At 39.6% G+C, this 26,533-nt stretch overlaps 1 pseudogene; it reads left to right on the top strand.

The window, feature by feature from the left end:
- Positions 1-209: 209 nt before the first annotated feature.
- On the top strand, positions 210-24,037 carry LOC143891740 (sugar transport protein MST4-like; annotated as a pseudogene).
- Positions 24,038-26,533: the final 2,496 nt, after the last annotated feature.

A 26,533-nucleotide genomic window follows, 5' to 3' on the forward strand; every position in this document is an offset into this window, starting at 1 on the left:
TGACAGCTGCTTGAAAAATAAAAGAAAACCTGAGTTCGTGCAATTATCAAAACATGGTAGTGCCAACATCAACACTTTTTTTTTTTTTTTTTTTTTAGGGTGATCTAAGTTTCATTAGGCCTTCATGTAATGTGAATGGCTGGGATTAATAACACACCAAAAAACAGAGCAGAAAATTGGCTGATGTGAGCAAGCCAAACCCGGTATATATGCCACTAACTTGTTGGAGTGGAGCAGGTATGTACTCAATCTGGACCGTTCGTTGAGTGGGTTCAATTTTGGAGGGTCATAGCCCAAAAAATTAATGATCCTAACATCGATCTATTAAGGGACTTTTGATTACTTAGAATGGAAAGTACAAAGATTAGAGAACGAATTATGAAAGCCACTTTTACCATCAAGGGTAAAAGGCAATATTTGTTAGACGCTTGAGAATCATGGAATCGATGCACAGCTCAGATAGTAGATCTGGAGAATGGCTTTAAATTTCGGCTGAAACAGAAATTTCTATCTAAATTTCAGGAAATTGGATTTTTCTTTTAAAAAATATAGTATTATTCCGAAATTTCGGATATAATAAAGGGAAATGCTAGCTTTTGTCTCCATTCACGAGGTGGCTGGTTTGACATGCCACAGACCAGCCGCGAAATGACTTTTGCACCCATGTAGGATGATTCACACCACTTTGTACACATAAAGAAGCGTCAAAGTCTGCCCCAAATCACGTTACAAGGGTTGCAAATCATCCTACATAAGGTGCCAAAATTTCAGGATTTTTGACGAATTTCAGTTTCGGCCAAGGCTGAAATTGGGACCAAAACCGATATTTAAAACCATGATCTGGATATGCTAAAACATCTGAACAGTACGTTTTACAAATATGACATTTGGAAGGCGCCATGCTCGAACTGTACAGAGCAAAAGACCCTTTTATCATCATGTGTATATGTATGCTAACTAACCTATTTTTCTTCTTCTCCGAACTAACGAGGGTTTTCTCCTCCTCTGTGTTTCTTGCGTCGGGAGTCTATTGTTCGTTGTCACTCTAGAGGGAAGTTTCTAAACTTTTATCTTCATTGGTGAACTGAGAGGAATCAAAAACTGGTTGAAGAACTATAGTCATGTAAACACATGAAGGTAAACACACGACCCCACTCCTACCCGATCAAATAGTGGCTCATCTCGGTTCGATAGTGGCTCATCCATTCAAATAGTGGCTCAACTTAGTCTAACAGTGGCTCAAACAGTCAAATAGCACTCAACTTAGTCTAGTAGTGGCTCAACTTGGTCTAATAGTGGCTCAACTTAGTCAAATAGTGGCTCAACTTCGCCTAATAGTGGTTCAACTTGGTCTAATAATGGCTCAACCGGTCAATTAGTGGCTCAACTTGGTCTAATAATGGCTCACCCGGGTCAATTAGTGGCTTAACTTAGTCTAATAGTGGCACAACATGGTCTAATAGCGGCTCAACCAGTCTAGTATTGACTCTACAACCTTCACAAATAGTGGCTCTACCGGTCTAATAGTGACTCAACAGGTTGAGTCACTATGTCACCAAGCTGAGCCCCATTCTAGTTAGTTGAGCCCCTACTTTACCGAACTGACCCCAACAAAACTTGAGAAGACCCCAACTCTCACCTTTTTTATCTGATTTTTCCCATTACAAGTCATTTTAAATGGAGATTCGTAGATCATTTACCGAAAATGAAGATTGAAATGGAGGCACCATGAAACTATTATTGAAAGAAAATCAATTTACCCGTTCAAAATGCATGTTAATCGTCTTGGTTGTAAAACGGTGTTTTCGTCGGCCGAGGAAGAGCGAAAATGGCGTTCGGGTAGGCAAAAACATTGAGGAAGAGAGAAAGTGGCTCAACCATGCAACTTGTGGCTCATCTCATTCAAATAGTGGCTCAACCATTCATTTGTGTTGAAGTACATGTTTATGTGTGAGTGAGATAGAGAAGACCATTGAGAGAGAGAGAGAGAGAGAGAGAGAGAGAGAGAGAGAGAGAGAGATACCTATGTCATTGAATATACCACAAAAAAAAGAGATTCCCAATGGTGAAGGGAGATGATTCGATTGAAATAAAGAAGAGGGGAGAACGATTTGTGTTACCGTTATTAATGGACGGAGTGATTTCAGGGATTTGTCTTTTACTATCCCTTGACAGAGATCTATTATCAAAACATGTGCAAGAAGAAAATGAACTGAGGTTGATAAGTCGAAAGGTCGAAAAAAAACATGGTGGAAATGACGAGATTGTCGGTCAATTTCTTTATTTTTGAAACGAAATATTTTGGAAGTGTTTTCCCCCCTTAATGTATCCTCTAATCAAAAGAAAACATTATCTATAATTAAGAGTAAAATCAGTAAAGAACAAACTTAAAGTTATTTGAGGCACATTACGTTTGTAATTAAGAAAATTTTGATGGGATTCTAGTAGTAGATTGTTTTGATGTAGGGGGGTTTCTAGTAGTTTCCCAAATATAAAAAAAGTGGGATTTGCTAGGGGTCATCGCAGAAGATTTGTTGTTTCTATATTTAAGAGGACATTTAGAGAAGATTTGTGTTAATTTGGACAGTGATGGATAGTTAATTTCAAGTTGGTGACCAGACTTTACAAAAAGTGTGAGAAGGGCACCTTGAGCAACTTTCTCCTTGATGCCATGATAGTTAATTTCAAAAGGAAAATGATATATTTGCTTCCTTTTCTTCTCAAGGCCACCTCCTTGAGTGTAAAAAGAGTAGTCCTAAATACATTAGAGAGGGTGGACCGGGGAAGGACTGGGGGTAGATACATCACCTCCCTTTCAATATGATTGTTCGCCCGGATTGATGTTCATATTGAGGGCATTGATGTTATCACAATGTGAGATGCCGTAGTCAAGGCCATGGGCCAGTGCACAATCTCAACATCGGACTGTGAGCCATGCTTTGCTTCTTAGTTTCCAAGTTATACACTTGTTCCTATTAAAGGAATCCTTTATTATATAACCTTATATATATATATATATATATATATATATATATATATATATATATATATATATATATATAGAGAGAGAGAGAGAGAGAGAGAGGAGAATGATTGTGAGCTTGAAGCTCATATAGCTTATATGAGCTTGAGGGCCAAACACATGGGTCCCACATTTTATGTGATGATCCAAACCATTCATTTGCAAGGCCCCATCATAGATAGGGTGTGTACCAAAAATCAGCTCCATTGGATTATCCTAACCCCTCCAAAAGCGGAGGGCAAAAATGGGCAGATTTGTGGCAAACGGTGTTTGTCCATTTTGCCCTCCACTTTTGGATGGGTTAGGATGATCCTATGAAGCTGATTTTTTGTACACACCTTATCTATGTAAGGGCCTTTCAAATGAATGCTTTAGATCATCCTAACAATGTGGCCCACATGTGTTTGGGCCCTCAAGCTCATATAAGCTATATGAGCTTCAAGCTCACAATCTTATTCCTCATATATAATAATAATAATAATAATAATAATAATAATAATAATAAGCTTGCTTTTCTGAAAAATCTGTGGAATTTATACCTCAGCTAAAAGAGAGAAATGCCTCGTATGCCCTAAAATTCTTTACGTTGTGGCCCAACAAATGGACGGTTTGAATCATCCTATGGAGTGGGGCAAAACCTATGGAGGGTTAGGATCATTCAGGAAATGATTTTGGTGGCACAAGCTATTTAATTACGTTGTGGCCCAACAAATGGACGGTTTGATATAAGGTACAAACTTCTTTGGTTGGCCCACAACTCCCTAGAAGGAGGTGGAAGGAGATGGGCCCTACTCAGCACCACCAACGGTTCTGATCAAACACTTATATAGATACATCTTAACTTTTGGTGTGTAATCCATCTTTACTTTTGGTACATACATAAAACTTACGTACGTGCATAAAACTTTTGGTGTATGTTAATTTGTTGCAGGGGGTGATTTCTTGTCAAAGTTCTTTCCCGCCGTTTATAATCGAGTCGAGGACAAGAATGCTCATGACAGCAATTACTGCAAATATGATAATCAAGGGCTTCAGTTGTTCACTTCATCTTTGTACCTCGCCGGTTTAACGGCGACCTTTTTTGCTTCATACATAGAAAGCTTGGCCGGAGGTTGACAATGCTCATCGCAGGGATTTTCTTCATCTTCGGAGTGATTCTAAATGCAGCAGCTCAAGATCTCACGATGCTAATAGTTGGAAGGATCATGCTTGGTTGTGGAGTGGGCTTTGCCAATCAGGTTAATTCTATTGAAAAATAGCAGAATAATCCAATCTAGATAATTGCTAGGCATTTCTCAGACCAGCCACCTCGTGCATGGAGACAAAAGCTATTGTGTTCATTTATGAGGTGGCTGGTCTGACATGCAACAGACCAGCCGCGAAATCCATTCTGCAATGGACCCTAGCAAATCCCATACCAAATATTGCATAGATGGGCTCCATTTTTTATTAATTCGGGCTTGCTCTCTGGTAGGATGGCCCACAGTTATCAGTTGGGTTCTTCTGTTGAATTATTTTTGGTCCATGGGCAATCATGGTTGGGCCAAATTTTTGTTGTGAGATCACATCATAAGTTGGTAAAGGATGATTTATTTACACCCCTAAATTCGGCATTCTTATTCGACCTTTAAACTTAACTATTAGAAATCCAAATCCAAGCTCCATTCCAACCCTTTTTTCTTTAGGTTCATGTCTTTCACATTTTAGAATGATTAGGACTTTCTATCTTTGATTTCTTTTCCCAACCTGCTTTTCAAGAGATCCTTCACCCTTTTGGTTGCAACTTGCAAGGAAAAATCCATCCCCCGAGAGCATGTATGCATTGTCTACTTTTGAAAAATACATTTATGTCTTTTCTTGGCATTTTAGTCTAAGTGTTTTTTAATTTTTTATACTACAATCACAATCAAATCCCCACCCGCGCCCCATCTTCTCTCTTTCCTGCTGTTTTTTTTCAACCGAGATATAATTAATGGGTCCGACTCCAACTAACATTCTCGCGCCCACTTCAGTCTCTGTGGGAGGTCACCAAATAATCCTCCACTTTATTCTTTGTGATGAGACAAAGACAAGTCAAGCCTATGGGTCAATAAAAAACTTGGAGAAAAATAAATAAAAACCACATGCATTCCATCATGGTGATGGGATATGGTGGGCCAGTCCATCTCATCATCGTCAAACTTTATGAGGTGGGGACAGAAATCTGTCACTGTGATGTCTCCTTTACATGTAAGAAGAAAAGGGCACAAACATTATTCATGCTAAAATTACCTGCTTTTATGGTTAAAATTTGGGCGCTGATATTCTCCCCTTGTAGGCTACTAGTAAAAATGCATGTGCTTCGCACGTGATATTGAAGTTATGATGAAAGCTGAAATTTGAACTATTTGAACCAATCATATTCAGCTACAACATTAAGATCATATTTGAACTAATCATATTCAGCTTGAAAACCATTTGTATCCTAAGCAAATCAAGATGAGAACAAAAAAAACCATAATACACATAACCACTATAGAAACTATAATGAACAGCAAAGAAATGAGGCATATTAGCCATGTCTTTATATTCATATTCTTATTGAATATATTTTTTCTATAGTTCTGTTATTCGGAGTGTGAACTAAGTCAGTTCATGAATATTTAAATGCATGTGCAATGCATTGCGATCCATTTCGTATACAGAAGCACCGGTTAGAATCTTGGATTTGTAACCTATCTATATTTGCATATGACTCTTCTACAATGTAAAGAGTGCTCTCTGAGCTTGCAAATATTAAACACATTTATGTACTTACACACATGTTGGATAGGCATTGCTTCCCACATGGCTCTAATGCTAAAACTAAACTATGGAACATCACTGCATAACATTCAGATGTGTACATACAAAGCTACCCATCTCCTTACTTGAAGGTCCCCCTCATCTTTGTAAGATCAAAACTTCTTCCAATATTAGCTTCCATATCATTTGATAATCAAGTCAGAGTGGAATGAACCTCCCCTTGTAAATTCAAACTTGTCCTTGTGTTACTTTTGTTGATGAATGGTTGCTCTTGATTCTAAAGGTGACATCAAATAGAAGAGGTCAGAAACTGTAAAGAAAGAATGAGCCATTAAACTTAAATACATCTACATCTATGAAAAATAGTACTAATATGAAGCTAACAAATTAAGAAGAAAGTAAATGTAAACTATAAAATATACCTTTCCAATTTCGCCAGAAATAAGTAGACCTTTTTTCCCATGTTTTGACTCAATATATTAAATCAGTTAGTAGAATAAGATGGAAAATAAAAACACAAAAAAAAAAGCATGTCCGATGTCAAAGAACCTTGAGAGGTGTTTGAATAACATAACACAAGTGTATCGCCTGTAATGATAGTATCATTAATCTGCACAAGCAAAAACATTACTTTTAACATTAATTCATTCATTCTCAAGCTAACGACAACATGATATGAATAAAAACTCAATTTTGTCTTGTATGTATTTCTTTTATCAATTTGATTTGCCCAAAGTCATATTTGAGGGAAACTCATTAATTTGAATTCGTCTTTAGATATTCCTCTAATTATTCGTTATAAATATTCAGTCAAAAGTTGAAAAAATTGCAAACAATTCATATTTTTTTCTTTCTGTTTCCAATATTTCCTTTAATAATTTGAAATCATACTTAATTTCTGTTGAATATGTTTGGATTGCAAGAAAATTTGTTTTTCACTCAATTTTACACTATATGAACTAATGTTTGAGTCCCAAAAAATTAACACAAATCACATTTTTGATGAAATTTTTTTTAGGGAAAAATTTCCTTTCTACAATTACGAGGGAAATGATATGATCATGCAAGTTTTACTGGAAGTGAAAGAAAAGAGGGAAGTTCTATTGGCTTTTAAAGAGGCAATCTCTAGGTTAGTTGACAGGTTTGGTGGTCTAAAGAAGTTTTATTGGCGTTACAAGAATGGTGGTAAAGGTTGCCACTTTTGGATGCATATTGAAGGAAATGTTCGTAGGAAAAAGCAACAGATGGTGATTTTTTTTTGACGATTTTAATGGTGTATTTACTGCTTAAAATGAGAGAAATAGCCTAAAGAAAATAGATAACGGTCAAAAAGAGTTTTTATATGATGAAAGGCCTTAAGAGTCCTTTATTTTTCAAAAAGTACTGTACGGCCCACACAATAGGATGATCCAAACCATCTATAAGATAGGACACAACCTAAATAGGTTGTGCCCCAAAATTCATTTCTGTGGGTTGATCCTAACCATCCGATCTATAGGAGGACCGCACATTAGAGGGTTGATCATAGATCGGATGGTTAGGATCAACCTATGGAAATGATTTTTGGGGCTGTATCATGAGGGGTAGAGTGGAAGAAATGTATGTAGGAAAAGCAACAACTGGTTTTTTCTTTTTTGAACTATTGTAGAGGGGGATTCATTGCTTAAAATGACAGAAATAGCCTAATGAAAATAGATAATTTCATAAAGTTTTATTAAAAGCATAGTCATAATGCAAATGGGACATGGGTGGAATTAAAGTTGAAGTATTCATCATATAAAAACTAAAAAAAGCATTGTCATAATGCAATTTTGGCTGTATTATGAAGGGTAGGGTGGAAGAAATGTTCGTAGGAAAAGAAACAGCTGGCGTTTTTTTTTTTTTTTGGACGATTGTAGAGGGGTATTCATTGCTTAAAATGACAGAAATAGGAAGCAAATTAAATCACCCGTCTATCAAGATTTGATAGCTCTTAATAACTTTGCATCTCATCTGATATGGAGGTTGAATCCTGAACAAAAAGGAAATTTTTGAGTTGGATGGAGATTTCTTAGCTAATTGTAGGATTTTTTGCATAATCGAAAATATTAGCCGATTTGCAATAGCTTCAACTGATATTCAGATTAGGAGTACATTATGGCTTGCATCAGTAAAATGAGTAAACCTACTCTAATTATCTCTATTACCTTTATCTCAAATTATATCTTTTGTGATTGAGTCAAGCGAACCGTTAGATGTGTTCTCTAATTGGATAGATATGTTTCTCGACCGAAACAACTTTGGCATTGCAAAAAATGTTTCTTTGCACTCCATTATCTATTTTACTTTCACACAGTTCTAAAAGTCCACGAAGCGAATGTAGTCCTAGATGCAGGATGCTAGGACAAAACACTTTCTAAATGAATATGGTCAAAGACTGCTAAGTTTGCTTATGGCAACGACTGATGGTGGAATTACCATCTAATACAAGGGAGATTTTGAAAGAAACCACTAATTTTTAAATATTCCCCATTATTAGCAGCTGAAAACTACAAATTTCATTGGTCGCATTGGGTGTCTGTAATCATATTGAAACAAATTACCATCTTTCATATTTGTCTTTCAACAATTTGGAGTTGTGAAATATTTTAACAATTTCATGCATACAATTATACTTTTCTCAATGTTTGTCACATTAAAGAGTCGTTTTCTTTGTCATATTTTGTTGTTCATTATCAGCTTGGAACTTAATTATAGCTCCAGCAGTAAAATTGATGGGCAGTTAATACATCAATCACTAAAATCAATGGCTACGCACCAGATCACTCTATAATTTAGATTATTTCTCCTCCATTAAATCAATACTGTTATAACTTTGATACAATTAAAGAGTCAATTTGTGGATCTTTCATCTCTTGAAAATTAGGGACTCTCCCCTCTTTTGAAGATATTTTCTCAGCACAAAGAAAAACTCAAATCATAAACATGATTTGCAATCTCTACATAAAGAAAAAAATTAGATCAGAAACATGATTTTCAGCATTTTTTATATTAATAAAGGGAAAAGCAATTGAAACAAAAGATGAATTAAACAATTATAAGTTGAGTTTTATGGAAAGAAGACGGATTTTTTTTCCGAGAAATGCCTTGATATTCTGCAAGTAGCAATAGTTGAAAAGTAAGGCCGGGTCTAATCTTGTCTCTTTATGGGGGCAGAGTTGTTATGAATGATAAGGAATGGAAGCAAAAAAGAGATGAGTAGTAGAGACAGTAGATTTGCGGTCGACAGAGATGGGGTCAAGAGAGATCCAAGAGAAATGGATCGAAAGAGAGAGGAGATGAGAAGAAACGAGAAAAGAGAGCATAAGGGGAGAGAGAAATGGCTTTTGGCACACAACCTATGGTGTAAGTCCGTATAGTGAATTATTTTTTAAAAGTATAGTACGCCCTAATGTGACACAATATAAATTAATTGTTCCCAAAAAATCATTTCCATATAATGATCCTAGCCCTACAATCTATAGATGAAGGGAATATTTTGGAACCTCTATAGATCGAAGGGTTGGGATCATCCTGTGGAAATGATGTTTTGCACACAACCTATTTACATTGTGGCCTATCAAATGGACAGTTTGGATCATCCTATGGGGTAAGCCGTAAAGTACATGTGAGTGGGCGTAAAAACATCTAGGTATTGTGGGCCCACATCTTTATTTGATATTTCTCTTGAGTCTTGACATGAAAGAGGCTTGAGTAAGTTAAAAATGGCCATTATCTTCTTTTTTTAAAAAATTATTATAGGTGCCCTGTTTGTAAGCTGTGAGCAACAAATGAACGATTAAGATCATAGGTGAAAAATAAAGTTAAAAAATTATTCTTTTTTATAATTTTCCAATTAGTTTTGTCAGATAAGGTTAAAAAAATTGATTGTGAATAAACATCCACAAATTGAAGGGTTAAAGAAATGAACGATTAAGATAATCGAAATAGTGGGCCCGAATTTATTTATCTTTTAGTAAAGGTGCATTGTTGTATGCCATGACAAACAAATGAACGCTGAAGATCAACCAAATATTGAGATGAGAGGTGAAAAAAGAAAGTCAAACTGTTGGGCGGATGCGGACGAAAAAACATTGAAGCTCACAGCTGGCCTTTTTTTGGAAGTATTTAGAAGGGCCTGGGAGAAGCTGAAATGACGAAAAACAACAAAGAAAGGGGATATTGAGGGAAGCTCGATGGAATTTAAAAAGTGGACATACGATTAATTTTAGCAAAAGAGGGGAACAAAAAGGTAAAGATGTCCGCTTTTTGAGATGCTGGAAGCTTGGTAGGAGTGAAATGACGAGGTTGACAATGAAAGTTTGTAGCAGTTGGAAGTTTGAACAAAAGATATACAGGACACAAAAGGGATTAATGCAAAAGTGAGGAAGAAATTAACCCATGATTCCCGCTTTATATATAGTATAAGGATTCCAACCACCCCCCCCCCCCCCCCTCTCCTCTGACGGCGCTAACGTTAAACGTCAGGATTTAACGTATATGTCACTTTCCCACCATTTGACAGGTCTCTCTCTCTCTCTCTCTCTCTCTCTCTCTCTCTCTCTCTCTCTCTCTCTCTCTCTCTCTCCACACACACACAACAGGAACAATTAGTGGGCCCAACAGAAAACCGTTGGTGGAATGGTGGGCCCATCTTTGAACAATGTAGGCCCCGCCCATACCACACTATAGGATAATCCAAACCGTCCATTTGATGGGCCATAAACGTAAATAGGTTGCATCCCAAAATATCATTTCCATAGGCTGATCCTAGCCCTCCGATCTAAATAGAAACTACATCTTATGCAAACTCTATAGATTGTAGGGTTGTGATCATCCTATGGAAATAATTTTTGAGGCACAACCTATTTACATTGTGGCCCATCAAATGAATGGTTTGGATCATTCTATGGAGTTGGTTGTAAAGTAACATTAAGGCCCGTCCACAACATAGGACGATCCAAGCCGTCCATGGTTTGGATAATCCTATGGAGTTGGTCGTACAGTAACATTAAGGCCCAATCGTAGGCCCCACCGATATTTTTTCAAATTGAAGCGTACCGTCCACAACATAAGATGATCCAAGCCGTCCATGGTTTGGATCATCCTATGGTGTGGTTCGTACAGTAACATTAAGGCCCAATTTAGGCCCCACCCATAATTTCGAAAATGAAGTGTACCGTCCAGACCATAGGATGATCCAAGCTGTCCATTTGATGGGCCATAGCGTAAATGGGTTGTGCCCCCAAAAGGGTTGGCCCATGAAATCAATGGTTTGGATCATCCTGTGGTCGTACAGTAACATTAAGGCCCGACCACAACATAGGATGATCTAAGCAATCCATGGTTTGGATAATCCTATGGAGTTGGTCGTACACTAACATTAAGGCCCAATCGTAGGCCCCACCGATATTTTTCAAATTGAAGCATACCGTCCACAACATAGGATGATCCAAGCCGTCCATGGTTTGGATCATCCTATGGTGTGGTTCGTATGAATTTAGGCCCCACCCATATTTTTGAAAATGAAGTGTACTGTACAGACCATAAGATGATCCGAGCCGTCTATTTGATGGGCCACAATGTAAATAGGTTGTGCCCCAAAAATCATTTCTGTAGGATGATCACAACCATACAATCTATAGAGGTTGCATAAGATGTAGTTTCTATTTAGATCGGAGGGCTAGGATCAGCCTATGAAAATAATATTTTGGGACGCAACCTATTTACGTTTGTGGCCCATCAAATGGACGGTTTGGATTATCCTATGGTGTGGTATGGGCGGGGCCTACATTGTTCAAAGATGGGCCCACCATTCCACCAACGGTTTCTGTTGGGCCCACCAACTGTTCCTTTTGTGTGTGTGTGTGGAGAGAGAGAGAGAGAGAGAGAGAGAGAGAGAGAGAGAGAGAGAGAGAGAGAGAGAGAGAGAGAGAGAGAGAGAGACCGGTCAAATGGTGGGAAAACGTTAGCCAGCCGTCCGAGGGGGGGGGGATATCAGCGCCCTAAAATTTTTCTCCGGTGAAAAATAGAAAGCTTTAAAAATGTAAGATAGTTTCATTCCAAAAAAAACGTGTAAGATAGTTAATAGCTATGAAAATAATTTAATTTAGATGTATAAAGTATTTAACAATATTATACATAATGGGAAAACTTGATCTGTCATGTGCACTCCATTGTCATTTAAATCATCACCAAAAATTATTTATATGAGAAATTCTAGACTGAAGGGAGCCCTTGCAAAAAAGAGGTGAAAGGGATCTCCTATTGGCTACACATCACCATTGAAAAGTCAAACATGATGGTGATGTGTAGCCAACAGGAGAGCCCTTTCACCTTTGTTTTGCAAGGGCTCCCTTCATTTTAGACTTCCTCTTATTATATACATATAATTAGCTATCTATATTTGTTATACTATGTATAAGAGGAATTTTAAACTGAAGGGTGCCTTTGTAAAAAAATCAGCCGAAGGGCTCCCCCACTGGATCCACATCACCAAAGTGCATTTACTATATCTTTACTTTTTAACTTTTCGGTGCTGTTATAAATGTGCTCTAGGGTTGGTAGACCCTCACCATGAAGTTATGGAAGAACTTATAAACTTATATATCTCTTCAATTTTTAATGCCTCATACATGTAATTGTCCTTTAGATATGTAATTAAACACATTGTTAACGTACATTATGTTGGAAAATAAATTGAGGATACTGTTGTTGATAGAAAACAGAAACTTGTTGTTTCAAGGCGTGATATCACTTTCCTTAAGACAAGATTCGCCCCCACTAGTAGTGTGCAAAGGGGATCCGCGAATTGCCTCAAAGATGCAATGAAGCCTAGTAGGGAAGCCCTACTAATGTTTGATGACGCGTAGCACTAGCGGAATCAAACCCGAAATGCCCTTCTGAAATTTCAAGCCTTAAAGAAATTTCTAGATACTGTTTTTGCAGAAAAACAGTATTTAGAACAGTAAACAAAAGAAAAAAGTATGTAGAAATATTTGGGGATTTTGTAGGAGTGTAGAAGAGAGTGTAAAGTCTGTCAGAATTGCCAATTCATTTTTCTATATGAAATGACCGAATTCTGCACATTTTGTAGACCACCTGGTGTCTTTTCAGTGTGAAAAACACCTCTACAGGGCATCTTTCCAGAATGTTTGAAATCTGACCGTTAGATCACATCCATTGATATTGAACGGTCTTGATCGATCCTAGAGGTGATTGTTGGTTTGAGTAAAACCTCTCTCCAACTCAGTCATCGTTAGATCAATCATCTATGGTGTGGATCGCACCCCCTTGCCACTTGACCGTTGGAGGAAGGGACATAACCCATTTGATCACACTCTTTGACCGTTGGAGTTATGGGCCCGTTGGGCCGACCATTAGGCCCGAATCGAAGCCCAACTCAACCGAACCATTCGGCTTGATGGGCCTACGAACCATTTGACCCACCCATCTGACCGGTCCACCTTCATCTTGATCCAGCGGTGCAGATCAAATCTGAAAAAATTAAAGGCTCCAATCGCTCCTTGCGACATTGCGTACGTGCAAAGTGCGCCTAAAAAAGTGCCACTATGCGCCCTATAGCCCATTGCTCACGCCGCGCGTGTGCGTGTGCGAACGGTGCGTTGCACCGTCCCGCGGGTCCAACCATGGGTTCAACCCAATGTGCAATCAAACAAGTATTAGAAAAGTGTAGTGCTTTATAAGCCCTTATCTTTCCTTTCTCTCATCCGGTACGGGACTATCTTTTCAACTACACTTCTACATCCTTTTGTAAAAGCAAATATTTCCAAGAAAACATTTTCTTTTTCCCAAACGCTTCTGATAAAACATTTTCCAAAACACTAAAACATGCAAAATACATGATTTTGAAAATCCAAAATCACTAACACATTATACAGTACTATTAATATAAGTTCATTCTCTATACCATATACTAATACAATGGGAAAACTTGTGTCGGGATGCCCTCACTCGTTGGTTGTTTAAAACCATATAAATGTAAACATCCCTATAAGTATGTAAGTTACCCCATAAATGTTTAATTAAATACCTTATATGTGTAAATTTCTTTACAAATATTAACTGGCTTATGTAGAAAGTATTTCTAAGAAAATATAAAGGAAAAAAACAAAACCAAATTATCTTCGAGTCAGCAATAGGGCTTTTGCCCTTTTATGTCACTCAATTAAGGTTAAGCGAGTTAAACCTTTTCAACCTGGATGATATAAGCTTCAGCCACAAGACAACATTAAGGACTTGCCATGAGACGCTAAATGTTGATCTTTGCAGACATAAATCTTACTAATGAGGTGTCCATGTAGCATGTAATATACTGGGACCCTGTGGGTCATCTCATGGGACCCATCAGATTAATGGTCTTGGTCACACACCAATGTTCCACGTGACTCAAGGTTGATCATTAGCATAGTACACATGTTTTTTCATGAATCAGTCAAATATAATGCATGCTAGTTATCACGCAAGCCTATAGTGAGCCATAGTAGCCCAACCTCACTTGGCACATGCATAATGGTTCGACTAGCTAGACTTGCTCATGCTTCACAGTCTTCTCATAATTTTCATAAACTTCCGAAAATTTCAAGAAAAGATGTCTATCTTTATCCATATGTATAGTCATTGCTCTCTCGTGAATCCGAGGAGGCCTAAACATATTGTTCCAGCTCAATGTCACTATTGGAATTCACTTCGCTAACCTGGTGAACTATGGAACTGCAAAGTAATAAACATATTGTTCCAGCTCAATGTCACTATTGGAATTCTCTTCGCTAACCTGGTGAACTATGGAACTGCAAAGTAAGTTGTTTCTTGCTTTTTTCGTTGCCCCTTTAGTAAAAATGCCAGGGAAATGATATTTTTGTTCTTTACGAAGTAGAGAAGGGAAATGATATATCCACCCCTTTCCAACATTTTTGTTTGTCTTTTCCTAAAAAAGATTAACAGCATGACTCGCAACATTCCCAGATATCTTTTATCGGTTTTTTTTTCTGATGACTACTACTATAAGTCTATAACTTTCCTATTACTACATGTTTTTAGTTTTACCCATCTTAATAGTAAGTTTCTTAAAAGAAAATAAAAAATTAGATATAGTTTCACATCTGTCGCGACTTAAGGGCCTCGCCAGAAATCAGCCCCTTCACTTCTTTGTGAAGTGTTGGGATTGAGAAATCTCAACCATCCATCCATAAAAAAGTGAATGTGCTGATTTCTAGCGACACACTCAGTAGCGATATCTGTGTTTGACTCTACCACAAATCCTTAAATCCTTCTTTTTGAGGTTTGTCGAATCCAACATTTGATATCTGTGTTTGACTCTACCTGTACTAATCTAACATAGTTTCTAGGTTCTAACCTATCCAATGTTTCTTCAAAGGAAAAGCTCATTATGGAAGGTTGTGACTAAATTTGAATTTAGTCTATATGCAAGTAACCCATTGAACTTTGTTGTATGCTGCTATTGTTATTGTTGTTGATTACAAAAGAAAATTATGTTTTGGTTGGATTCTGTTTCTTGGCTTTGGAAGTGTTATAGTTGCTCTGATGCTATAGTGCCAGTTCTGTTGTTGCTGATTATGATGTATTTTTGGTTGGTTGGCTTCTGTTCTTGGCCTTGATAATGACCTTCATTACTGTACCCTTTTACTTGCAGCATCCACCCCCTTGGGGCTGGCGGCTCTCACTAGGCCTTGCTGGGATCCCCGCGCTTCTCTTAACACTAGGGTCAATCCTAGTTGTGGACACACCCAATAGTCTCATAGAGCGTGGCCGCTTTGAAGAAGGAAAGGCAGTGCTGATGAAGATACGTGGCACTAAAAATGTCGATCCTGAATTCAATGAGCTAGTGGAGGCAAGTCGCATAGCCCAGGAAGTGAAACATCCATTCAGAAACCTGCTAAAGCGACGCAACCGACCCCAACTGGTTATCGCCGTGTGCCTTCAGGTAGACCCCAACCCTAAACCCTAATGATTCTTTGTGAAACACCCATATCAAATTTTGTTATGTGGCAATTTTACAATTGTATAGGTTGTAGTTAGTTACGTAAGAGTATCATAATTGTATTACAATATTGAGGAATGCTAGGCTGTTAACCTCCTTCCTAGAAGACACCCAGGGACTTACTGGTCTGAATGGCAACAATAAGTCCAGCCTAATGTCATTGAGAACGTTTTGATCAGATGATCGCATGTCTAGATCCATCATAATTCATTTTGGCTCCGGTCATTTTGAATTTTGAGGATTGATTTTGATTTTGAAACTGTTTATTGGACTCAAAATTAAGGCCCTATTTGTTTTGAGTTTTTGAGTCCAAAACTAATAATTGAACTGAAAATTTAAATTAAATAATCAGTTTCGGACTCAAAATCCAAAATGAACAGCGCTTAATGCAATTTTGAATCCAATAATCAGTTTTGGACTCAACTGCCAAGAATAGATGAATTGTTCATTTTTGTACTACTTTGTTATCGCACGGAATGTGCTTGGGACCGAGACCATGTAACTTGTCTCTCTGAGGATGTTTTCAAGATCAGCGATCTTCATTCCATTACATCTCCCCTTATGGGACCCAACAATTTCACAATCTCATTGATCCCAACATCGGCTTTCTGCCTGGTCATTCTCTATTAGTTTACAAAGTCTAATATTGTAATCCAATTCTACTAATCTGACGCGGTAGAAACGAGTGGGAAGAAGGTGAATATCACTGTCCTCAACATCACCACACCTTGCGGAGCCCAGTTCTCCTCCTACTCGATTCCATTTTATTGACGATAATTCATTGAAACATTTCCTACCCCTCTTCGCCTTCCCTGGCCAGTGCCTTATTATTAAGGGGAAGAAAAACAGTCTTCTTTCAGGAAAACGCCCGAATCCCCGAAGAAATAAGAAGGAAAACTCAAAATAACTTTGTTATTAAATGAAAATATGATCTTACATACAAGAACGTCTAATATATAGATTCTTCTCCCTTTTCTACTAAAACTCATCTTCTAATTTCATTCAAACTCTTGCTAGGATTAGGATTCTAACTTATAAATTAACAAGCGATCCTAACTAACAAAAAATCCCAAGTAACCGTCCCACATCATAATCCCATCTAGTGGCGTACTTGTACAAGACTTATCAGAAAATGGTAGTAAACATGTCTAGCATTGTAATTTGGCGTGAATGTTCCTAACTAGAAAAGTGCTTTTTAACCAGAGATTTTATCTGTTAATGAATTATCTGAAGATTCTTTTCTTCGACTTGTACAGATCTTCCAGCAATTCACCGGCATTAATGCCATAATGTTCTACGCTCCAGTCTTGTTCAATACATTGGGATTCAAGAATGAAGCTTCTCTGTATTCTGTTGTTATCACTGGCGCTGTCAATGTCCTCTCCACCGTTGTCTCTATCTATTCAGTCGACAAGGTGGGCCAACGAATGCTCTTGCTGGAATCAGGAGTCCAGATGTTCTTCTCTTAGTTTAGAAAATCTAACCATTTTTTTAGCCCACCGTTTATATTGTACATTTAACACATACAATCTAAGAACTTTATTAAGATGTTTTAAAACAATTTAAGTTATTTTTGATCTGTTTAGAAACAATTAACCCATGTTTTGCAACTAAGAATTTTTCGCATGGAATGTTACCCTACCAATTGTTGAAAGAGTGGTAGGGAGACTGACGGGAAGAGAATTGAGAGGGCATGAGTAAGGAGATGGTGCCAAGTGAGTGAAAAATAAGGAAAAAAAAGAACTTTACTTTCCCCTGTTTTTCACCCACTTCTCACTCTCTCTTTACTGTTTGCCCTTCTCCCACCACTTGATAAACTAATATTCCATGAAAAATACTTTCATGGCTGCCAAACATTACTTAGGGGCTCTCTCGACGCCAAGAAAAAATTTCCCTGAAAATTAATGTCCTGTTTTCTTGGAAAATTTCAACCCCACTAGAACTCAGGGCTCCATCACCGTCCATTCACTACGGGAGAGTGATGAGATGTGGATGTGGAATCACATTGCATGACCTGCAAAAAGTCAGAGGAGTTCCATGTGCTAATTAAGCTCACTTATTATGGTTCAGGACCTCTTTGGGTGCCACCGCTAAAAATTATTAACAAATATTTTTATGGGTTTTGCTAAGGACTTTCGCAGAAAGGCATTTCGCATATGACTGTCGCATGAGACAGCAGCCACCCAAATGAATTAAATGAATAAGACAAAATCTGCCAAAAAGTGAGCCTGTGTAGCTGTTCTCTCACGCCACAGCCAGCCGTGAAATGCTTTTCTGTGAAAATCCCTAGCCACCCCTATTTTATGTGTAGAAGGTTTAAAAGTTAGATACGATTATTTGAAATCTATGATTATAATTGCATAGAAATGATATACCTAGTAGCTTCCAAACAGGACTTAATGCCCCCATCGCAAATAAAATCAATTTACAATAATCATATACGAAAATAAGGACCCATTTTAGCGGCATCCAAAAGACGTCCTTTAGGTCCTTTGACAATTTCTCCCGTAAAAATTTTACGTGGTAACCTTTTCCACCGTTAAGTTTTTAAATAAAATGAGATGTATTTACCGAGATCTAATCATGATTACTTATTTAACTGATTATATCAAGTGGCTTCCTGTTATTGATGGTGCAACTGGTGATCGCGATAATCTTAGGTATCAAGTTGAAAGACCATAGCTATGGCCTAAGCCACAGGCTCGCGATCCTAGTGGTGATCATGGTGTGTTCATTTGCATGGTCTTGGGGTCCATTGGGGGAGGGGGATCATACCAAGCGAGACGTTCCCCCCCCGAAACACGATCTGCTGGCCAAAGCGTGAAAGTGTATGATGGGGAGTAAAAAGATCCCTCACTCACGGATCAACGCGTGGCACCAAAGCAAGCCCACATGCTCATCACCCAACAAGGGGTAAGAGGGTCATTACAGCCTAAAAAAGGAAAGATCAAGTGTAAACCTTGCCCAACCACAATCTTGCACCTGTCCAAGGGCATGAAGAAAAGGGTAAAGTTTGATCCACTAATAGGCTGACACCTGTCCCCAAGGGCAAAAGGGTAATCTAATACCCAAAACTCCACTATAAAAGGCCTCCTAAGGCTCAAAGGTAGGGGACCAGATCCCTAAAAAAGCCATCGTCTCTAGCTTTGGTTTTCCCAATTTTGTTCCCATTACTGACTTGAGTGTCGAAGGGCCCGTCCGGAGCTACGACCCCAGGTTGGTCTTCTGACCTCGTGTACTTCTGTGCAGGACATAATTCTCAATCAGTTCAGCAGTTTGGACTCGTCATCTGTTACAAATTTTGGGCCTAACAGATTGGCGCCATCCGTGGGACCACGAACTAAAAGCCATTGTAAAATCCCATTATAAATGGCAGGACGGAGGAGTGCGCGAGTCCCTGCTGCGCAGGCGACCCGACCTATCTCACATCGCACGGCGCAGTATGGGCGGATGACTTCGGAGGTGGTTGTTCCCCCAATTACAGCTGAGCACAGCCCAACTCGCTCCAAACATCTGATCCCCATCTCAAGTCCTACGCTCAAGCAAATCCAAACCCTTTTTCAACAAATGACAACCCTTATTGATCAGTACACGCACCTGATCCAACAAGCGCCTCAGCAACATCTCCCAGAAGTTTCCCGACCTGTACAAGGAAGGTTGAGCCCCCTAGAGAAGAGCCTGTACCTCTCTGCCGTGATCAGACCCACCACTCCTTTATGAGGCGGACCCATCACTCAAGAACAAGACATGCACAAACAGAACCTCATCCCCGTCACCGATCCCGATCTCGCTCAGTGCATAGACAACGAGCCAGAGAGGATGGTGCAGAACAGGCGAGATCTCGACACCGTCGAAAGAGCTCAGAAAGTCATTCGGACTCAACGGCAAGTCCCACTATGGAGAGAAGGAACAGACCAGCTAGCCGAGTAGAGAGGAGAGCCGACCCAATGCTACGAAGAATTGAAGAAATGGATAATCGAATCGAGGAGCTGACAAATGATCATAATCGGCCCATTTCAAGACCATTCTTAAGCAGACATCCCTTTACAGAAAGTATTACGTGCGCCAGTACCCAAAGGGTTCAAGATGCTGTCAGTCCCGCAATATGATGAAACAATTGATCCCGTGGATCATTTGGAGATGTTCTGAACCATGATGCTCATGCATGGTGCCTCCGATAGATTCCTTTACAGGGCCTTCCCAACCACACTAACGGGAGCTGCAAGAGATTGGTACTCACGCCTTAAACCAAACTCCATCGACAATTTTGAGGAGTTTGGAGATGATCTGGTCCGACACTTCATGAGTAGTCGAAGGCCACGAAAGACAGCGGCATCCTTAATGGCGTTAAGATAAGATGATGGCGAGTCTCTGAAAGCGTTCATGAACCGATTCAACAGGGAGGCCCTCCAAGTCCCGAACCTAGATCCCTCGCCCGCCAGAAATGCGCTCCTCGCGGGAGCCAAATCCAATGAATTCGGAGGAACAGTAGCCCGTCAAAACCCACACTCCTTGGCGGATCTCATGACTGGAGCCGAAGAGTATATATCCGTAGAAGAGACGCTAGCTGCACTGGATTCGAACCGGAGGAGAACTTTGAAAGAGAAACCCTACGAAGCAACGTAGGGAGGATACGCCTCCAAGAAGAGAAAGGAGCCATCAGAGAAGGGAATAGAGCTATACGCCCCTCAACACGTCTAAAACCCGCATCTTGGCTGTGATCAGAGAAGAAGATTTCGTTAGGTGGTCGGCGAAAATGCTTTCCGAAGGAAACAAGAGGGATACGTCCAAATACCTGAGTCCCAGCTCAGATTGGACATGCCTAAAGCCTGAGGTCCACCTCGGGTTGGGCCTAAGACCGACCTGCTCGGTTAAAATAAACATAAGTCCAAAAACCTGAGTCACAGCTCGGGTTGGACATGCCTAAAGCCTGAGGTCCACCTCGGGTTGGGCCTAAGACCGACCTGCTCGGTTAGAATAAACATAAGTCCAAAAACCTGAGTCCCAGCTCCGGTTGGACATGCCTAAAGCCTGAGGTCCACCTCGGGTTGGGCCTGAAACTGATCCGTTCGGTTGAAACTGTAAAATGCTAATTTCTAACTCGATTTGAAGGTGCTCGCTTCGGACCATAAGCTTGCCTCGAGCTAGGTCGAAGATCGAGTCGTTACTAATGCAACGAGTAAACCTATCCAAAAAGGATTAGCTGAAGCTCGTCGTGATGACCAGTTCAACCATAATTTGGCCGACCTGGATACAACGCGGCCTTTCAGACTTCCCTACAGTAAGCAAGTGGCAGCCCATCCAGAATCCAGTTCGTCCAGCTTTTCAGATCACACATGGCCGGGCTAGATATTTCACTTCAAATTTCTGATCATCTCAAGCCAATCAGGATATCACGTGACAAAAATCTGGTTCTCTCAAGCCGACCTGGATATTGCGCAACAAATTTCTAGTCATATCAGGCCGACCAGGATATAGCGTGATGAGCTAGAAAACAAGATTATGGTCATCTGAAGTAGACCAGGATATAGCGCGATTCGCTACAAGATAAAATTTTGGTCATCTGAAGCCGACCAGGATATAGCACGATTCGCTACGAGACAAAATTCAGGTCATTTGAAGCCGACCAGGATATGGCGTGATTCGCTTCAAGACAAGATTCAATTTTGTCTTTTAGTAGATTGCGCTATATCTAGGTCATCTCAAGCCGACCAGGATATAGCATGATTTGCTAAAAGATAAAATTCTGGTCATTTCAAGCCGACCAGGATATAGCGTCATCCGCTACAAGATAAAATTGTGGTCATCACACGGCGACCAGGATATAGCATGATTCGCTGCAAGACAAAATTCTGGTCATCTCAAGCTAACCAGGATATAGAGCCATCCGCTGCAACACAAAATTTGGGTTTTCTGAAGCTGACCAGGATATAGCGCGATTCGCTACAAGACAAAATTCTGGTCATCTGAAGCCGACCAGGATATAGCGCGATTCGCTACGGGACAAAAATCTAGTCATTTGAAGCCGACCAGGAAATAGCGCGATGCGCTACAGGACAAAATTTTGGTCATCTGAAGCCGACCAGGACATGGCGTGATTGGCTTCAAGACAAAATTCAATTTTGTCTTTTAGCAGATTACGCTATATCCTGGTCATCTCAAGCCGACCAGGATATAGCATGATTCGCTACAAGATAAAATTCTGGTCATCTCGAGCCGACCAGGATATAGTGTCATCCTGTACAAGATAAAATTCTGGTCATCTCAAGCCGATCAGGATATAGTGCGGCAAATTTCTGGTCATCTCAGGCCGACCAGAATATTTGGCTTGCAAATCTAGTTCATCCGGCCGTTCAGAACATCTTAGGCCGAACAGGATATTTGGCCTCCAAATCCAGTTCATCAAGACGACTAGAACGTCTTAGGCCGAACATGATATTTGGCCTCCAAATCCAGTTTATCAAGACGACCAGAACATCTTAGGCTGAACATAATATTTGGCTTGCAAATCCAATTCATCCGGCCGTGCAGAACAACTATGACCGAATAGGATATTTGGCTTCCAAATCGAGTTCATCAAGACGACCAGAACGTCTTAGGCTGAACAGAATATTTCGCATGCAAATCCAGTGCATCCGGCCGTGCAGAACAAGTATGGCCGAACAACATATTTGGCCTCCAAATCCAGTTTATCAGGACAACCCGAATGTCTTAGGCAGAACAAGATATATAACCTCCAAATCCGGGCCATCAAGATGACCATAACGTCTTAGGCCAAACAGAATATTTGTCTTGCAAATCCAGTTCATCCGGCCGTGAAGAACATGGCCGAACAGGATATTTGGCTTTCAAATCCAGTTCATCAAGACGACTAGAACGTCTTAGGCCGAACTGAATATTTGGCTTGCAAATCCAGTTCATACGGCCGTGCAAAACAAGTAAGGCCGACCAGGATATTTGGCCTCAAAACCCAGTTCTTCAAGCCGTTCAGAACATCTCCGGCCGACCAAGATATTTGGCCTCAAAATCTAGTTCTTCAACCCGTTCAGAACATCTCCGGCCTACCATGATATTTGGCCTCAAAATCCAGTTCTTCAAGCCTTTCAGAACATCTCCAGCCGAACTGGATATAACGTGTGGGTAAAACTTAACCCGCAGGAGGCTAAGTTGTAGCTCAATGATTTTTTGGCCAACCTGAGGCAGACGACCTGAGCTAGCGGACCTGAATCGACCGACCTGAAATATTTTTCAGTTAATCCGTGAACCAGCCGACCGACCTTAGCCAACTGACCTGAATCCATCGACCTGATCCAGACAACCTTAGCCAGCCGACCTGAGCCAACCGACCTACCATGGCCGACCTAGAAGATAAGCATATTAAGACAAACTGCAGAAGCTATGGTGCACAACTACTTCCTCACCCCTCACCGGTCTAAGGAAGTGGGGGGCATCTGATGGGGAGTAAAAAGATCCCCCACTCACGGATCAACATGTGGCACCAAGGCAAGCCCACATGCTCATCACCCACCAAGGGTTAATAGGGTCATTACAACATAAAAAAAGAAAGAGTGTAAACCTTGCCCAACCACAATCTTGCACCTGTCCAGGGGCATGAAGGAAAGGGTAAAGTTTGATCCACCAATAGGCTGACACCTGTCCCCAAAGGCAAAAGGGTAATCCAATACCCAAAACTCCACTATAAAAGGCCTCATAAGGCTCAAAGGTAGGGGACCGAATCCCTAAAAAAGCCATCATCTCTAGCTTTAGTTTTCCCAATTTTGTGCCCATTACTGACTTCAGTGTCGAAGGGCCCATCCGGAGCTACGACTCCGGGTAGGACTTCTGACCTTGTGTACTTCTGTGCAGGCCATAATTCTCAATCAGTTCAGCAGTTTGGACCCAACAGATCAGCTCCTTCATCACTGCCTCATCTGTTACCAATATTGGGCCTAACAGTGTGTGTCAACCTTCTCTTCACCTTTGTAATTGCCCAAGCCTTCCAATCCATGCTATGCCACTTCAAGTTTGGCATCTTCTTCTTTTTCTCCGCATGGGTCTTGGTAATGTCCCTCTTTGCACTCTTCCTTCTCCCTGAGACTAAAAACATCCCCATTGAAGAGATGACTGAGCGGGTGTGGAAGCAACACTGGTACTGGAAGAGGTTCGTGTATGAAGATGAAGAAGATCATTAACCCCAAGAAAGTAGGTGAGATCAGTGGTTATGATAATTCTCAGTTGTAGGATAGTAACCATGGTGGTATAACTAAGAGTGTTAGTCACAAAAACATAGTTTTCATGGATTTATTTGCATGGGAGGCTTTTAAATGCTTTTGTTTGAACTCTAAGTAAAAGCATAAAACCAGCGATCTAATAGTCTATATATATCCATTGTAAAATTCTTCACTATTGAATATATGGGAACATAAGAGAATATTATGATGTGCGTGATTAGTTTCAAAAATTTTAAATTTATTGAAAGTGTAAAATATTTCATCAATTTTAAGAAAATCGATAGATGAGCTCGTGTTAGCATGATTTTAAGTCTCATCTTGTAAATAAACTGAGCCTACTCTAATTTCTCCTCCCATTAAATAAACTAGTTGCAGACCTGTGTGATGCACGGGGCGACGAAAAATTATTTTTTGAATTATTTTTCCTCCCATTAATATTTGTGTTTGACTCTACCTGTACTAATGCAACATAGTTTCTAGGTTCTAACCTATCCAATGTTTCTTCAAAGGAAAAGCTCATTATGGAAGGTTGCGACTAAATTTGAATTTAGTCTATATGCAAGTAACCCATTGAACTTTGTTGTATGCTGCTATTGTTATTGTTGTTGATTACAAAAGAAAATTATGTTTTGGTTGGATTTTGTTTCTTGGCTTTGGAAGTGTTATAGTTGCTCTGATGTTACAGTCTTCTTTCATGAAAACGTTCGAATCCCAGAAGAAATAAGAAGGAAAACTCAAAATAACTTTGTTATTCAATGAAAATAGGATCTTACATACATGAACGTCTCATATATAGATTCTTCTCCCTCTTCTACTAAAACTCATTTTCCAATTTCATTCAAACTCTTGCTAGGATTAGGATTCTAACTTATAAATTAACAAGCGATCCTAACTAACAAAAAATCCCAAGTAACCGTCCCACATCATAATCCCATCTAGTGGCGTACTTGTACAAGACTTATCAGAAGATGGTAGTAAACATGTCTAGCATTGTAACTTGGCGTGAATGTTCCTAACTAGAAAAGTGCTCTTTAACCAGAGATTTTATCTGTTAATGAATTATCTGAGGATTCTATTCTTCGACTTGTATAGATCTTCCTGCAATTCACCGGCATTAATGCCATAATGTTCTACGCTCCAGTCTTGTTCAATACATTGGGATTCAAGAATGAAGCTTCTCTGTATTCTGCTGTTATCACTGGCGCTGTCAATGTCCTCTCCACCGCTGTCTCTATCTATTCAGTCGACAAGGTGGGCCAACGAATGCTCTTGCTGGAATCAGGAGTCTAGATGTTCTTCTCTTAGTTTAGAAAATCTAACCATTTTTTTAGCCCACCGTTTATATTGTACATTTAACACATACAATCTAAGAACTTTATTAAGATGTTTTAAAACAATTTAAGTTATTTTTGATCTGTTTAGAAACAATTAAGCCATGTTTTGCAACTAAGAATTTTTCGCATGGAATGTTACCCTACCAATTGTTAAAAGAGTGGTAGGGAGACTGAGGGAAAGAGAATGGAGAGGGCATGAGTAAGGAGATGGTGCCAAGTGAGTGAAAAATAAGGAAAAAAAGAACTTTACTTTCCCCTGTTTTTCACCCACTTCTCACTCTCTCTTCACTCGTGGCCTTTCAATTCTCTCCCTCCCACACTGTTTGCCCTTCTCCCACCGATTGATAAACTAATATTCCATGGAAAATACTTTCATGGCTGCCAAACATTACTTAGGGGCTCTCTCGACGCCAAGAAAAAATTTCCCTGAAAATTAATGTCCTGTTTTCTTGGAAAATTTCAACCCCACTAGAACTCAGGGCTCCATCACCGTCCATTCACTACGGGAGAGTGATGAGATGTGGATGTGGAATCACATTGCATGACCTGCAAAAAGTCAGAGGAGTTCCATGTGCTAATTAAGCTCACTTATTATGGTTCAGGACCTCTTTGGGTGCCACCTCTAAAAATTATTAACAAATATTTTTATGGGTTTTGCTAGGGACTTTCGCAGAAAGGCATTTCGCATATGACTGTCGCATGAGACAGCAGCCACCCAAATGAATTAAATGAATAAGACAAAATCTGCTAAAAAGTGAGCCTGTGTAGCTGTTCTCTCACGCCACAGCCAGCCGTGAAATGCTTTTCTGTGAAAGTCCCTAGCCTCCCCTATTTTATGTGTAGAAGGTTTAAAAGTTAGATACGATTATTTGAAATCTATGATTATAATTGCAGTAGAAATGATATACCTAGTAGCTTCGAAACAGGACTTAATGCCCCCATCGCAAATAAAATCAATTTACAATAATCATATATGAAAATAAGGACCCATTTTAGCGGCATCGAAAAGAGGTTCTTTCAGTCCTTTGACAATTTCTCCCGTAAAACTTTGACGTGGTAACCTTTTCCACCGTTAAATTTTTCAATAAAATGAGATGTATTTACCGAGATCTAATCATGATTA

This window comes from Tasmannia lanceolata, unplaced genomic scaffold (genome assembly GCF_043159265.1).
Source record: "Tasmannia lanceolata isolate RefF3 unplaced genomic scaffold, GAP_Taslan_0.1 ptg000015l, whole genome shotgun sequence".
In the NCBI taxonomy this organism is placed as follows: domain Eukaryota; kingdom Viridiplantae; phylum Streptophyta; class Magnoliopsida; order Canellales; family Winteraceae; genus Tasmannia; species Tasmannia lanceolata.